Source organism: Mobula hypostoma, chromosome 18, assembly GCF_963921235.1.
Source record: "Mobula hypostoma chromosome 18, sMobHyp1.1, whole genome shotgun sequence".
NCBI classification, from domain to species: domain Eukaryota; kingdom Metazoa; phylum Chordata; class Chondrichthyes; order Myliobatiformes; family Myliobatidae; genus Mobula; species Mobula hypostoma.
Window position 1 is genome coordinate 2,407,697 of NC_086114.1, and position 14,779 is coordinate 2,422,475.

The 14,779-nt window shown below is 48.6% G+C and overlaps 1 long non-coding RNA gene across 2 annotated transcripts; it reads left to right on the forward strand.

Annotated features, from left to right (window-relative positions):
* Nucleotides 1-6,172: 6,172 nt before the first annotated feature.
* Nucleotides 6,173-14,266, forward strand: LOC134358281 (uncharacterized). 2 transcript variants are annotated; one of them, XR_010020849.1, is made up of 4 exons: nt 6,173-6,447; nt 7,925-8,045; nt 9,612-9,689; nt 13,885-14,266. It is a non-coding gene; the product is annotated as an uncharacterized LOC134358281 (long non-coding RNA). The 2 variants fall into 2 exon arrangements; XR_010020848.1 differs by lacking the exon at nt 13,885-14,266 and adding an exon at nt 11,670-11,805.
* The last annotated feature ends 513 nt before the right edge of the window (nt 14,267-14,779 follow it).

Here is a 14,779-nt window from a genome sequence, read left to right on the forward strand (position 1 = left end):
ACGCTGCCCCAGTCCCGCGCCACCCTCTCCTGTCAGTCACCCCGGTGACACGCCCATGGCCACCTCCCCTGTCAATCAGCCAGATGACGCGCCCCAGACCACCCCTGCCTGTCAATCAACCCGATGACTGACAGGTCCAGCGCTGCGGCGCGGATTCCGGGCATCGCCTCTGCGGAGTGCTGGTCTGGCGGCGGGCTCCCGTTTCCGGCCGCCCTGCGCCTTTGTAAAGACTCATACAACACCGATACTGGCTGTTCGGCCGATCAACTCCACGCGTTATCCTGCACACATGTCCGTATCAATCAGATTTCCCTGCATATGATGTACTTGGCTGTACAGTATCCGCTACTTTCTGCAGACATTTCTGTTCCTTGCCATTGGTTGTTCCACAGCAGGACAAGATGCACCAGTCAGGATGTGTGTTTAGCCCACTGCTCTACTCTCTCTACGCCAAGCACTATGAATTCCCCAATGACATAACTGTTGTCCACAGAGTGTGTCTGATGGTGATGAGGAGGAGTACAGGAGTGACATAGATCAGCTGGTTGAAAGGTATGGCAACAACATCCTGGAGCGCAATGTCAGTAAGACCAAGGAATTGATTATGGACTTCAGGAAGGAAAAGTTGGGAGAACACACACCAGTCCTCGGCAAGTGGCATCTGGGAATGAAAGGGTTAACATATGAGTAGCATCTGATGGCTGTGGGCCTGTACTTGCTGGAATTTAGAAGACGGAGAGAGGATCTCATTGAAATCTATTGAATATTGAAAGACCTCGACAGAGTGGACGGAGATGTTTCCAATAGTGGGAGAGTCTAGGACCAGAGTGCACATCCTAGAATATCCCTTTAGAACAGAGATAAGGAGGAATTTCTTTTGTTATAGGGTAGTGATCTGAGGGTTTAAAGGCTGTGGAGGTCAAGTCACTGGATATATTTAAAGGGGAAGTTGATTATGTTTTTGATTAGTCAGGTTATCAAAGGTTATGGGAAGGCAGGAGAGTGGGATTGACAGGGATGATAAATCAGCAACAATTGAATGACAGAACAGAGCTGATGGGATGAATGGTCTCATCCTGCTCCTATGTTTTATGGTTTATGTCTCCTGGCTGACTGTTATCGAAGTATTGCTACATGCAGACATGGACCGCCTCAAGTTTCGGAGATATAATTGGAATTCATCGTTGTATGATCAACAGCAAGCAACTCAGCTGCTGACATAATGACTGAAAGAAAACCCCTCGTGAAGGTGGTTGGGTCTAGGACACTACCTGAGCAACCGCTGCAGTGATAGATTAGGAGGATCGACCTCCTTCAGCCACGCCACCTTGCACAATGTTTGACGCTATTTGATGCCCATTTTACCGAGACCCCCTGTGAAGGGCAGGAGGTATCACCCGACTCTGGAGCTCAGGTCTTTGGTCCAGGTGTGCAAAGGTCTGGTACGTCCTCCTGGCATCGGGGGTGAGTGCAGCAATGATCAGACATTAACATTAGCAATTCTGCAGATCTTGGAAATCCAGAGTAATGCTGAAGAAACTCAGCAGGTCAGGCAGCATCTATGAAGTCATAATGTCGGGCTGAGACCCTTCATCAGGACTGGAAAGGAAGAGGGGAGATGCCAGAATAAAAAAAGTAGAGGGGGAGGAGGAGGGCAAGTTGGAAGGTGATAGGTGAAGTCAGACGGGCCAGAGCGGTAAAGGGCTGGAAAGAAGGAAGAGGGAGGGGCACCGGGGTGGGGATAGGCAGGTGAGAAGAAGTAAAGGACCAGAGTGGGGAATGGAGGAGGGGTAAAGAAAATAAACATTCACAGAAGGAGAAATTGATGGTCTGGCCTCATCGTGGCAGAAGGTGAGGCTGTGGACATGTCAGAACGGGAATGAGCAGTCATTCTCTAGATTGGACTTGACCTAACAGGCAAAGACTAGATTAGGTTGGGTGTATTTGTCACACGTACATGGTGAAACATGCTGTTTGTGTCAATGTCCAACATAACAAGAGTATGTGCAGGGGGACGGGGAGGCGCATACCACAGGTGTCGACATGCTTTCAGCACCAACATATCAAAAGATCTTGCACAGAGGCAGGTGTATGGGGTTGAGTGGGATCCGGGATCAGCCACGATGGAGCAGACTTGATGGGCTGAATGGCCTAATTCTGCTCCTGTGTCATATGGTCTAAAATCATAGCCGCAACTCACTAACCCTAACCCGTACGTGTTAGAAATGTGTGAGGAAACCGGAGCACCTGAATGAAGCCCACACAGTCCTGGGGAGAATGTACAAACTCCTCACGGAAATCACAGGCACTGAATCCCGATCACTGGTGCAGCAAGTCATCATACTCTCCATTACGTGTCAGTTCCTGGTGTAGCGACGGTTTGTTCGGTCACTATGGTGGTCAAAGAAATTGAACTACTTCTGCAAAGTGCCTTCAAACTCTCCCCGACTGCCTCCCTAGATATCTTAGGTTTCCCATAATAGCATAAAATATAAGATCAGAATTAGGCCATTCAGCCCATTGAGTCTGCTCTGCCATTCCATCATGGCTGATTTATTATCCCTCTCAACCCCTTTCTCTTGCTTTCCCCATGTAACCTTTGATGTCCTTGCTAATCCACAATCTATCAACCTCTGTTTTAAATATACTTGGCCTCCACAGCCGCCTGCAGCAATGAATTCCACAGATTCACCACTCTCTGGCTAAAGAAATTTCTCCTCATCGCTCTTCTAAAGGATGTCCCTCCACTCTGAGGCTGTGCCCTCTGGTCCTAGGTTTCAATGTGATTCCCCCTCATTCTTCTAAATGCCTTAAAAAGTTAAGACTCACAGCCGGCAAACACGCCTCATAAGTTAACCCTTTCATTCCTGGGATCATTCTCATGAATCTCTTCTCGACCCTCTCCAGTGCCACGGCATCTTTTCTCAGATGAGGGTCCCTAAATACTCACAGTACAAGTGCGGACTGATCAGAGCCTTGTAAAGCCTCAGCATTATGTCCTTGCATTTCTATTCTAGACCCCTAACACCATGATCAGCCAACAGTTTCTATAACACATTTATCTTCTCTCATTGACTGTGGGCCAAGAAGTCAGCTATGCTGCAACATTGGTAAATGTTGGTTTTAAAGCAGCCAAGAGGAATGGCCGTGGAGAGTTAGCGGGTATTGCTGGCAGTCTGAGTGTGGGAGGAGGGGGATGGAGAGTGGGTCAGTATTACAGGCAGACTGAGTGTAGGAGGAGGAGGGGATGGAGAGTTGGTCAGTATTACAGGCAGACAGTAGGAGGAGGGGGATAGAGAGTTGGTCAGTATTACAGGCAGACTGAGTGTAGGAGGAGGGGATGGAGAGTTGGTCAGTATTACAGGCAGACTGAGTGTAGGAGGAGGGGATGGAGAGTTGGTCAGCATTACAGGCAGATTGAGTGTAGGAGCAGGAGGAGGGGATGGAGAGTTGGTCAGTATTACAGGCAGACTGAGTGTAGGAGGAGGGGGATGGAGAGTTGGTCAGTATTACAGGCAGACTGGGTGTAGGAGGAGGAGATGGAGAGTTGGTCAGTATTACAGGCAGACAGTGTAGGAGGAGGAGGGGATGGAGAGTTGGTCAGTATTACAGGCAGACAGTAGGAGGAGGGGGATAGAGAGTTGGTCAGTATTACAGGCAGACTGAGTGTAGGAGGAGGGGATGGAGAGTTGGTCAGTATTACAGGCAGACTGAGTGTAGGAGGAGGGGATGGAGAGTTGGTCAGCATTACAGGCAGATTGAGTGTAGGAGCAGGAGGAGGGGATGGAGAGTTGGTCAGTATTACAGGCAGACTGAGTGTAGGAGGAGGGGGATGGAGAGTTGGTCAGTATTACAGGCAGACTGAGTGTAGGAGGAGGGGATGGAGAGTTGGTCAGTATTACAGGCAGACTGAATGTAGGAGGAGGAGGGGATGGAGAGTTGGTCAGTATTACAGGTAGACTGAGTGTAGGAGGAGGGGGATGGAAAGGTGGTCAGTATTACAGGCAGACTGAGTGTAGGAGGAGGAGGAGGAAATGGAGAGGTTGTCAGTATTACAGGCAGACTGAGTGTAGGAGGAGGGGGATGGAGAGTTGGTCAGTATTACAGGCAGACAGTGTAGGAGGAGGAGGGGATGGAGAGTTGGTCAGTATTACAGGCAGACTGAGTGTAGGAAGGGATGGAGAGTTGGTCAGTATTACTGGCAGACTGAGTGTAGGAGGAGGAGGGGATGGAGAATTGGTCAGTATTACAGGTAGACTGAGTGTAGGAGGAGGAGGGGGGATGGAGAGTTGGTCAGTGTTACAGGCAGACTGAGTGTAGGAGGAGGGGATGGAGAGTTGGTCAGTATTACAGGCAGACTGAGTGTAGGAGGAGGTGATGGAGAGTTGGTCAGTATTACAGGCAGACTAAGTTTAGGAGGAGGAGGGGATGGAGAGTTGGTCAGTATTACAGGCAGACTGAGTACAGGAGGAGGAGGGGATGAAGAGTTGTTCAGTATTACAGGCAGACTGAGTGTAGGAGGAGGGGATGGAGCATTGTTCAGTATTACAGGCAGACTGAGTGTAGGAGGAGGGGTGGAAAGTTGTTCAGTATTACAGGCAGTCTGAGTGTAGGAGGAGGGTGATGCTGCTGAGAAAGAGATGGTAGATGTTGGAAATCTGGAGCAACACTGTCTCCTGGAGGAACACCACGAGTCGGGTGACATCCCTGCAGGAAGTGGGAGGAATCAGACAGACTATATCTCAAGCTGAAATCCTGCATCAGGACTGGCAGTTGGAGATGAGAATACCAGGGTAAAAGGCCTGAAGGAGGAGGGGGGTGTGGGTGGGTGCTGGAGTCAGGATGAGTCGTCATCAATCCTGATGCAAATTATTGATTGACCCCGAGTATTGCAGAGTGTTTAAAATGACATCGTACAGATGGGGTTTGGGGTTTGGATTTAACAGAGCCATGGCAGAACTTGGACACAAAGGACTGCAGTGACATCAGACTAGGTTCCAGTGTGACAGAGAGGTGGTGGGACAGTGGAGATCCTGCGTGTGCAGATTATAGAGACTAGGTTCTAGTGTGACATTAGACCTAAACCTCCAAGGTTAAGAAGATGGAACTGCCTCAGTGCAATGGCTTTTCCACTTTAAAACCTGTCCCGCACCGGCTTCCTGTCATACTCAAACACGACAGACAAACACCACCACCACCATACATCTGTATGGCTGAATAACAATAAATTCGAACAACAACGGGACATTTCCACCATCCATCTCCCTCCACAGATGCTGCCTGGACCACTGAGTTCCTCAGCACTTAGTGTGTTAGTCCAGATTTCAGCATCTGCAAGTCACCGTGTCACCCATTCACCAATTCCCAGGAGGTTTCCTAAGTTCACAACACCCAGGAGTGGAATTCAGGGCAGTTAGCAACACCGTGAAGCTGAATCAATGATATGTCAGCGATAATAAACCTGAATCCCCAACGTGCAGTCTTTATGTTGAGTACACTGAGCCGTCCCTGGGATTGCACCAAAATGCCCCAGGTGCTGGGGAAATGAGAATTAAACACAGATATTCAGCAGGCTGGGCAGCGGCTGTGGGGAGAGTGATGGAGCTGATGTTTCAGATCTGCAGCTGGCAATCATTAGTGGGCCCCTGAGAGGGAGGGACAGGCTGGGTTAGGGATTAGGGTGGGAAAAGTGAAATGACTGTGAATGAGGTGGTGGGAATCCGGACAAGAATCGCATGTGGAGAATGTGTGTGGGTGACTGGGTGTGTGGACTGTGTTTCCCAATTGTGTGTGGGCACTGCGTGTATGGACTGTGTGTGTGGATTCCCTGTAGAGATTGCATGTGTGGATTGCCTATAGAGATTGCATGTGCTGACTGTGTTTGCCAATTGCACATGGGGGCTGTGTGCACAAACTGGGTGTGTGGACTGTATGTGGGTATTGCATTTGGGGACTGTGTGAACTGGGTGTGCAGATTGTGTGTACTGATTGCATGTGGGACTGCGTGTGTGTGGATTGGTGGTTCGGACTGTGTGTACCTATTGCGTGTGGGGACTGGATGTTGGAACTGGGCGTGCAGACTGTGTCTGCCGACCGCGTGTGCGAACCGTGCGTGTGGATTGCGTGTGCGAACCGTGCGTGTGGATTGCGTGTGCGAACCGTGCGTGTGGATTGCGTGTGCGAACCGTGCGTGTGGATTGCTTGTGGAGACTGGATGTTCGAACTACTGGGCGTGCAGACTGTGTATGCCGACCGCGTGTGCGAACCGGGGTGGTGGGATACATGAACCACTGCAGTCTCCAGTGAAGCGAGCGACAGAATTCGAGGGCGGGGTGATGAGATGTCGTTCTTGGCCCCGTTTTAAAGGCACACGTTCTTCCGGGGCTAACTTCACTTTACCAAAGCCCCATCCGTATCAGAAACGGAAAGCCTGAGGGTGGAGGTGAGGTAGGCACCGGTGGGGAGAGATACAGAGCGAACATGTCGGGGAGATGACCCTCGGAGATTAAACCAGTTGTAAATTGTAGGGAAGGTGTGGGGAACAGAGGGAGCGGTGACGGGGTAGTGGAGACGGTGTGGGTGGGGAATGGGGGGAGCGGAGACGGTGTGGGTGGGGAGCGGTGACTGTGGGGAACGGGGGGAGCGGAGACGGTGTGAGGAACGGGGGAGCGGGGAGCGGAGACGGTGTGGGTGGGGAATGGGGGAGCGGATACGGTGTGGGTGGGGAGCGGTGACTGTGGGGAACGGGGGGAGCGGAGACGGTGTGAGGAACGGGGGGAGCGGGGAGCGGAGACGGTGTGGGTGGGGAATGGGGGAGTGGATACGGTGTGGGTGGGGAGCGGTGACTGTGGGGAACGGGGGGAGCGGAGACGGTGTGAGGAACGGGGGGGGGAGCGGAGACGGTGTGGGTGGGGAATGGGGGAGCGGTGACGGGGTGGGTGGGGAACGGGGAGCGGATACGGCGTGGGTGGGGAACGGGGGGAGCGGTGACGGGGTGGGGAACGGGGGGAGCGGTGACGGTGTGGGTGGGGAACGGGGGGGAGCGGTGACGGTGTGGGGAACGGGGGAGCGGTGACGGTGTGGGGCTGAGGGGAACGGGGGGAGCGGAGACGGTGTGGGGAACGGGGGAGCGGTGACGGTGTGGGGCTGAGGGGATGGGTGAGGTTAGAAGGGAAGGTGGGGTGGGCGTGTGAGATGTGTGGGGGTCTGAACAGAAGGCGGGGGAGACGTGGGCGGGGTACGGACTCGAAGGTGGGGAGAGATGTGGGGTGGGAGCTGACAGTCACCAAGGCAGAGGGGAAGGTGAGACCCCCGCGGTAGTGGGGAAGGGGAGGAGCAGAGCATTTGCAGGCCGGGGCTTGCTGAGGGATGGAGATCCTTACGACTGAGGGCGTAAATAGTGCGGTAGGAGAGGCAGTTTCCATGGTGAATGTGAACTCAGCGCACGGTCCTGACAGGCTGACAGCTGGCGCGGTTGAAGGCTGTTCAGCTCGGAGACGGGGAATACTGATGGTGTCTGTGACATTGTACTGTACAGAGACCGGGAATACTGATGGTGTCTGTGACATTGTACAACACAGAGACCGGGAATACTGATGGTGTCTGTGACATTGTACAACACAGAGACCGGGAATACTGATGGTGTCTGTGACATTGTACAACACAGAGACCGGGAATACTGATGGTGTCTGTGACATTGTACAACACAGAGACCGGGAATACTGATGGTGTCTGTGACATTGTACAACACAGAGACCGGGAATACTGATGGTGTCTGTGACATTGTACAACACAGAGACCGGGAATATTGATGGTGTCTGTGACATTGTACAACACAGAGACCGGGAATACTGATGGTGTCTGTGACATTGTACAACACAGAGACCGGGAATACTGATGGTGTCTGTGACATTGTACTGTACAGAGACCGGGAATACTGATGGTGTCTGACATCGTACAACGCAGACAGTTATATTGAAAGTATACAGCACAGAGACGGAAGGTATCCGTCTCATTTTACAACACGGAGAATCGACATACTGAAGGTAACTGTTTTTATTGTAGGCAAATAATCTCTGATAACGGCAATGATACCTTTGCAATTTTGTTTGATATGTCTGTTTTTTTTCGATGGGTGACCCCGGGGACGCGGTCCTCGTCGTAACCCTGATAAATTCTGAAGCCATTATTTTACATTTTGATGATCAGTGATATTGGATTGTCCAATTACAAGGTCCAGTGCGGGATATGGAACATAGACTGCTTTCCATTGTTCCGTCCGTACTAATTTTATTTGTGTTATGGGGGGTTTGTACAATTGCGTTGACTAGATGCGATTGTAATTGGCATTTTCAAAGATTTATTAGAGAGAACCACGTGGTGCAGAAAAACAGTTGCCTTGACAACCCGTGTATGCACCAATGAAACAACAGGGCACACTGAACTATACTAACCAATCAGACTTGCAGACTGAAGCAATTGGTGACCCATTTGATAATCCAGTCAGTTGCAGGTATAGCCTAGTTACAGATCATGGCAGGGATCTCATGGTGAGTTTTCACATTTCTGTTAAAATTTGTCAGTGGTTTGTGAGACTTCAATTACCTTTTCCTTTTTGCTTTGTGGATGTTGACCCCGTTTCAGTAAAGGCAGCAAAATCACTGGCTGTAGGTTACCTATCCTAAGGTGACATCAGAATCACGTTTATTATCACTGAGATGTGTCATGAAATGTGTTATTTTGTGACAGCAGTACTGTGCAATGCATAAAATATACAATATGATACAGTAAGACATAAACATGCAAAAAGGAGAGCATCACTGAGGTGGTGTTCATAGGTTCTTGTTCTGTTCAGAAATCTGAAGGTGAGGGAAGGACATGGACATGTCCTGGGTGGTGAGTGTCCTTACTGATTGATGCTGCCTTCTTGAGGCATTGTGTCTTGATGTCGGGCAGGTTATTGCCCATGGTGGAGCTGAATAACTTTGCAACGTTCTGCACAAGTTTCCGATCCTGTGCAGTGGCCCCTCTGTAACAGACAGTGATTCAACCAGTTCCAATGCCGTACAGCTCCACGGCACATATGCAAAAATTTGCTGGAGTCTTTGGTGACATTCCAAATCTCCTCAAACTCCTAATGAAATTTGGCAAGAAACACATTTGGGATAAGTTTCAAAGGTTTTCCGACAGACCTGTTCTTAATTGAATTGAACTTTATTTCTCACATCCTTCAGATACGAGTTAAACTCTTTACATTACGTCTCCATCTAAATGTGTAATGTGCAATCATAGTAATTTATAATTATAATAAATAGAACAATCAGTGTAACATAGAAATACACTGAAATCAGCGTGAGTTCATCAATCAGATGGCCTGGTGGAAGAAGCTGTCCTGGAGCCTGTTGGTCAGCTTTTATGCTGTGGTACCACTTTCCAGATGGCAGCAGCTGGAATAGATTGTGGTTGGGATCCCCAGTGATCCTATGGGCCCTTTTTACACACCTGTCCTTGTAAATGTCCTGAACCATGGAAAAGTTCACAACTACAGTTTCATGTAATAGACCCATATGTTATCATCTCCAGCAGATGCTCTTGTGATTTTCTTGTTGCAGGTCACTGTTCTGGGTTGAGTGAAGTTGCAGCCAGACAGCATACACGTGGGTCATATAGTCTCTGCTTCAATCCTCATGGTAAGTTATCCCATGATCCATCTAGGTAGCTTCCAACCTGATGGTATGAACATTGATTTCTCTTTCCGGTCATTTTTCTCTCCCGCTCCTTCTTCTATTCCCCACTCTGGCCTCTTACCTCTTCTCCTTACTTGCCTATCACCTCACCCGGTGCTCCTCCTTTCCTTTCTCCTGTGGTTTACTCACCACAGACTCAACCTGCAAATTAACCTTTAGGGAATCCTGCACCTCAGTTTTTTGTATTTTCTCTGCATTTAGAAAATAGTCAACCCTTTCATTCCTTCTGCCAATGTGCATGACCATTCACCATCCAACACTGTATTCCATCTGCTATTTCTTTGCCTATTCTCCTAATCTGTCTGTCCTTCTGTAGCCTCTCTCCTTCCTCAAAGCTACCTGCCCCTTCAGCTATCTTCATATCATCTGCAAGCTTTGCAACAAAGACATCAAATCCATCATCCAAATCATTGACATATAAAGTAAAAAGAATTGGTCCCCAATGTAGACCCCTGTGGAACCCTGCTAGTCACCAGCAGACAATGAGAAAGGGCTCCCTTTATTCCCACTCTTTGCTTCCTGCCAACCAACCACTGCTTTATTCATGCTAGAATCTTTCCTTTAGAATAACTCTTCCTCTATGGGATGTATATATCCTGTGGCTTTTGAATTTCCAACCTTTGTTGCTCTGCTGTCATCCCTGCCAGTGTTCTTTTCCGGTCAGTTCTGGCCAACTCATTTCTCTATAATTCCATTCACTCCACTGTAATACTGATATATCTGACTTTAGCTTCCCCTTCTCAAACTTCAGGGTGAATTCAATTATATTACGATCACTTTCTCCTAACGGTTCCTTTACCTTAAGCTCGCTAATCAATTCTGATTCATTGCACAACACCCAATCCATGAAAGCTGTTCCCCTCATGGGCTCAACCATGAGCTGCTCTAAAAAGCCATGGCATTTTTTTACCAACAGAGCAATGCCGCCCCCTCTGCCTTCCTGCCTGTCCTTTTGATATGATATGTATCCTTGAACATGAAGCTCCCGGCCATAATCTTCTTTCAGCCATGATTCAGTGATGCCTACAACATCATACGTGCCCATCTGTAACTGAGCTAAGCATTCATTGACCTAATTCTGTATACTGCATGCATTCAGATATAACACCTTCGGTCCTGTGTACACCCTTTTCGATTTTGTCTGCCTTTTACATTGTAACTCAACCTGTTGACTGCATTTTTGCCCTATCATCAGCCTCTCCTTACTACACATTGCCTCTGTTGTAAACCAACTACCTCATCCTCAGCCCTATCACTCCAGTTCCCATCCCCCTGCCAAGTTAGTTTAAACCCACCCGAACAACTCTAGCCAATCTGCCTGCAAGGATATTGGACCCCCCTCAGGTTCAGGTGTAACCCATTCCTTTTGGACAGGTTGTACTTCACCAGAAGAAATCCCAGTGATCCACAAATCTGAACCCCTGCCCTTTGAAACAGTTTCTCAGCAATGCATTCACCTGCCAAATTAGCCTATTCAGTGGCACATGGCAAAGGCAGCAGTCCAGACACGACTGCCCTGGAGGTCCTGTTTCTCAGCTTTCTACCCAGCTCCCTATGATCTCATTTCAGGTCCTCCTCACTTTGTCTATCTTTGTCATTGGTGCCAATATGTACCAAGACTCCTGGCTGCTCAGCCTTGCCCTTGAGAATGCCAAGGACTCAATCCGAGACATCCCTGATCCTGGCACAAGGGAGGCAATATACCAATCGGATTTCTCTATAACACCATAGAACCTTGTTTCTGTTCCTCTGACTAAGGAATCTGCCTCAAAACTCTCAATCTCAATCAATGTCCTGATTAAAAAGTAGCTCACTTTATGCACTCCTTTGTCCAACTCAAAGAAAGCTGACTTGAAGCTCTGCTTCTGAAATCTTGAACGCGGACCTGACTGAAAGGTAGCTATTTTTACACGCAAACAACAGGAATTCTGCAGATGCTGGAAATTCAAGCAACACACATAAAAGTTGCTGGTGAACGCAGCAGGCCAGGCAGCATCTCTAGGAAGAGGTGCAGTCGACGTTTCAGGCCGAGACCCTTCGTCAGGACTAACTGAAGGAAAAGTGAGTAAGGGATTTGAAAGTTGGAGGGGGAGGGGGAGATCCAAAATGATAGGAGAAGACAGGAGGGGGAGGGATGGAGCCAAGAGCTGGACAGGTGATAGGCAAAAGGGATACGAGAGGATCAATGGACAGGAGGTCCGGGAAGAAAGACAAGGGGGGGGGCCCAGAGGATGGGCAAGGGGTATATTCAGAGGGACAGAGGGAGAAAAAGGAGAGTGAGAGAAAGAATGTGTGTATAAAAATAAGTAACAGATGGGGTACTCTTGTATACGCTTGTGGGGTACGCTAGTCCTTCCAGGTGAGGCAACACTTCACCTGTGAGTCGGCTGGAGTGATATACTGCATCCGGTGCTCCCAATGTGGCCTTTTATATATTGGTGAGACCCGACGCAGACTGGGAGACTGCTTTGCTGAACACCTACGCTCTGTCCGCCAGAGAAAGCAGGATCTCCCAGTGGCCACACATTTTAATTCCACATCCCATTCCCATTCTGACATGTCTATCCACGGCCTCCTCTACTGTAAAGATGAAGCCACACTCAGGTTGGAGGAACAACACCTTATATTCCGTCTGGGTAGCCTCCAACCTGATGGCATGAACATTGACTTCTCTAACTTCCGCTAATGCCCCACCTCTCCCTCGTACCCTATCTGTTACTTATTTTTATGCATACATTCTTTCTCTCACTCTCCTTTTTCTCTCTCTGTCCCTCTGAATATACCTCTTGCCCATCCTCTGGGTTCTCCCCCGCTTGTCTTTCTTCCCGGACCTCCTGTCCCATGATCCTCTCGTATCCCTTTTGCCTATCACCTGTCCAGCTCTTGGCTCCATCCCTCCCCCTCCTGTCTTCTCCTATCATTTTGGATCTCCCCCTCCCCCTCCAACTTTCAAATCTCTTACTCACTCTTCCTTCAGTTAGTCCTGACGAAGGGTCTCGGCCTGAAACGTCGACTGCACCTCTTCCTAGAGATGCTGCCTGGCCTGCTGCGTTCACCAGCAACTTTGATGTGTGTTGCAGCTATTTTTACACCATGTTTTTACTTCCGTACTTGCTGCCTGACCTGCCGAGTTCCTCCAGCATTTTGTGTGTGTTACTCTGGATTTCCAGCATCTGCAGAATCTCTTGTGTTTATTCTATGATCTAACAGTTTTTTTGGTGAAAAATTCCACCTCACTTTGCCTTCTGATGCGACAAAACTCTCATTCACTGTTTCCTCATTCAGAGAGTGTTCTGATTCCTTCCTCCTAACCTCTGCTGTAGTGAGTAGTCCTAACTTTTCAAAGGTTTCTTTATAACGGTTCAAGGTTCACTCTAGCATAATGATTCATCCAAGATTCAGATTTATTTATCATGTGCACATCTACACATACAGTGGAATGCATCATTTGTGTTAACAACCAACACACCCAAGGGTGTGCTGGGGGCAGCCCACAAGTGTTGCCACACCACCTGGCACCCACAATGCTTGGCAAAACAACACAGAACATAACAGGTAACAATACAGCAACACCAAGCCCCGTTCACCTTCCCACCCATGCACTACACAGTCCTTTAACGCCAAGCTTGGTCTCCAGCCTCCAGTGGCATTGACTCAGGCCTGCAGACATTAGTGGAGGACAACTCCCCCCACCCAGTGCTTTGCAGACTTGGTTCTAGTGAACGGGCCTTGACTTCCTGGTTTCTCAGTCAACCTATCCTGCAGTTGTATAAGTGAAATAGGCAATGCCCCCAGCTTCAGAATCGGAATCAGGGTTATTATCACCAACATACATTATGAAATGTGTTGTTTTGTGGCAGCTACACAGTGTTAGATGTAAAAAATACTATAAATTACAGTAAATAGATAAATAGTGCAAAAGAGGAATAATGATGTAGTGTTGATGGACCATTCCAGAATCTGACAGGACGATGTGGCTCCACTCACAGTGCGGACCTGTAGATGAGAGGAGAGGAGGGGGTTGCTGTGATGGTGTGGAGGACCAGTTGTTCCAACACTTACATAGGATTTGCTGGCATCTGATGCATGATCTCATGGTTCTCAATCTCATCCTGAATGACGCTTCTCTGTTTCGAAGGTGGTAGGACAGAGGTTGTCAAGCGTTGGTGAGGATGTTGCATTTCCATAGAGAACATCCTGAATCTTCTCTTCTGTCCACCCAGTAATCTTACCCCCGACCAAGTTCAGAGCCAAGTGGGAACTCAGCAGGTCAGGCAACAAGTCTCAGTACAGCGTCTACCTCGGGAATCTTCACTGATGAGTGATGCAGTTGATGTGTTGCCCTGGAAGAAGGTGGTGACGTTGGCTCGCACTCTGACATGAATCAGGTGGATTTTGTGCCCATAATGTTGTTGGAGTCTCACTAGTACATTGAGCTGTCACTGCTAGTCCGGATCTCCAGTGCACATAGGAGGAGCAGGGATCAGTGCTGCCTGATAGCCTAGGATGTTGTGCTTGGATTTTCAGATACCCTATTGCTTAGTTAAGCAAAGGCTGTCACTCTCAAGAACTTAACAGCTCATGTGCTTGATATTATCATTTTTGTATTTGCTCAATTTGACTTATTTTGTACATGGGTTGTTTGTCAGTCTTTATTTATAAACTTTCATAACTTGTACCGTATTTCTTTATTTTTCTGTAAATAAATCTTAAAGTGACATTGGTACTATGATCATAAATTTACTTAGGAAGATGATGAATTTCTGTGTCGGTGACAGCCTGTTCTGAGACGAGGCGAGAACGTGAAACATAGAACAGACCCTTTAGCCCATGGTGTTGTACCGACCTTCTAACATACTAACAATCAATCTAACCCTTCCCTCCCACATAGCCTTCCATTTTCTACAATTCCTGTGCCTACCTAAGAGTCTCTTAAATGTCCCTACTGTGTCTGCCTCTACCACCACCCCTGACAGGATGTTCTGTGCACCCAACACTCTGTGTATTAAAAAAACTTACCTCTGATACCCTCC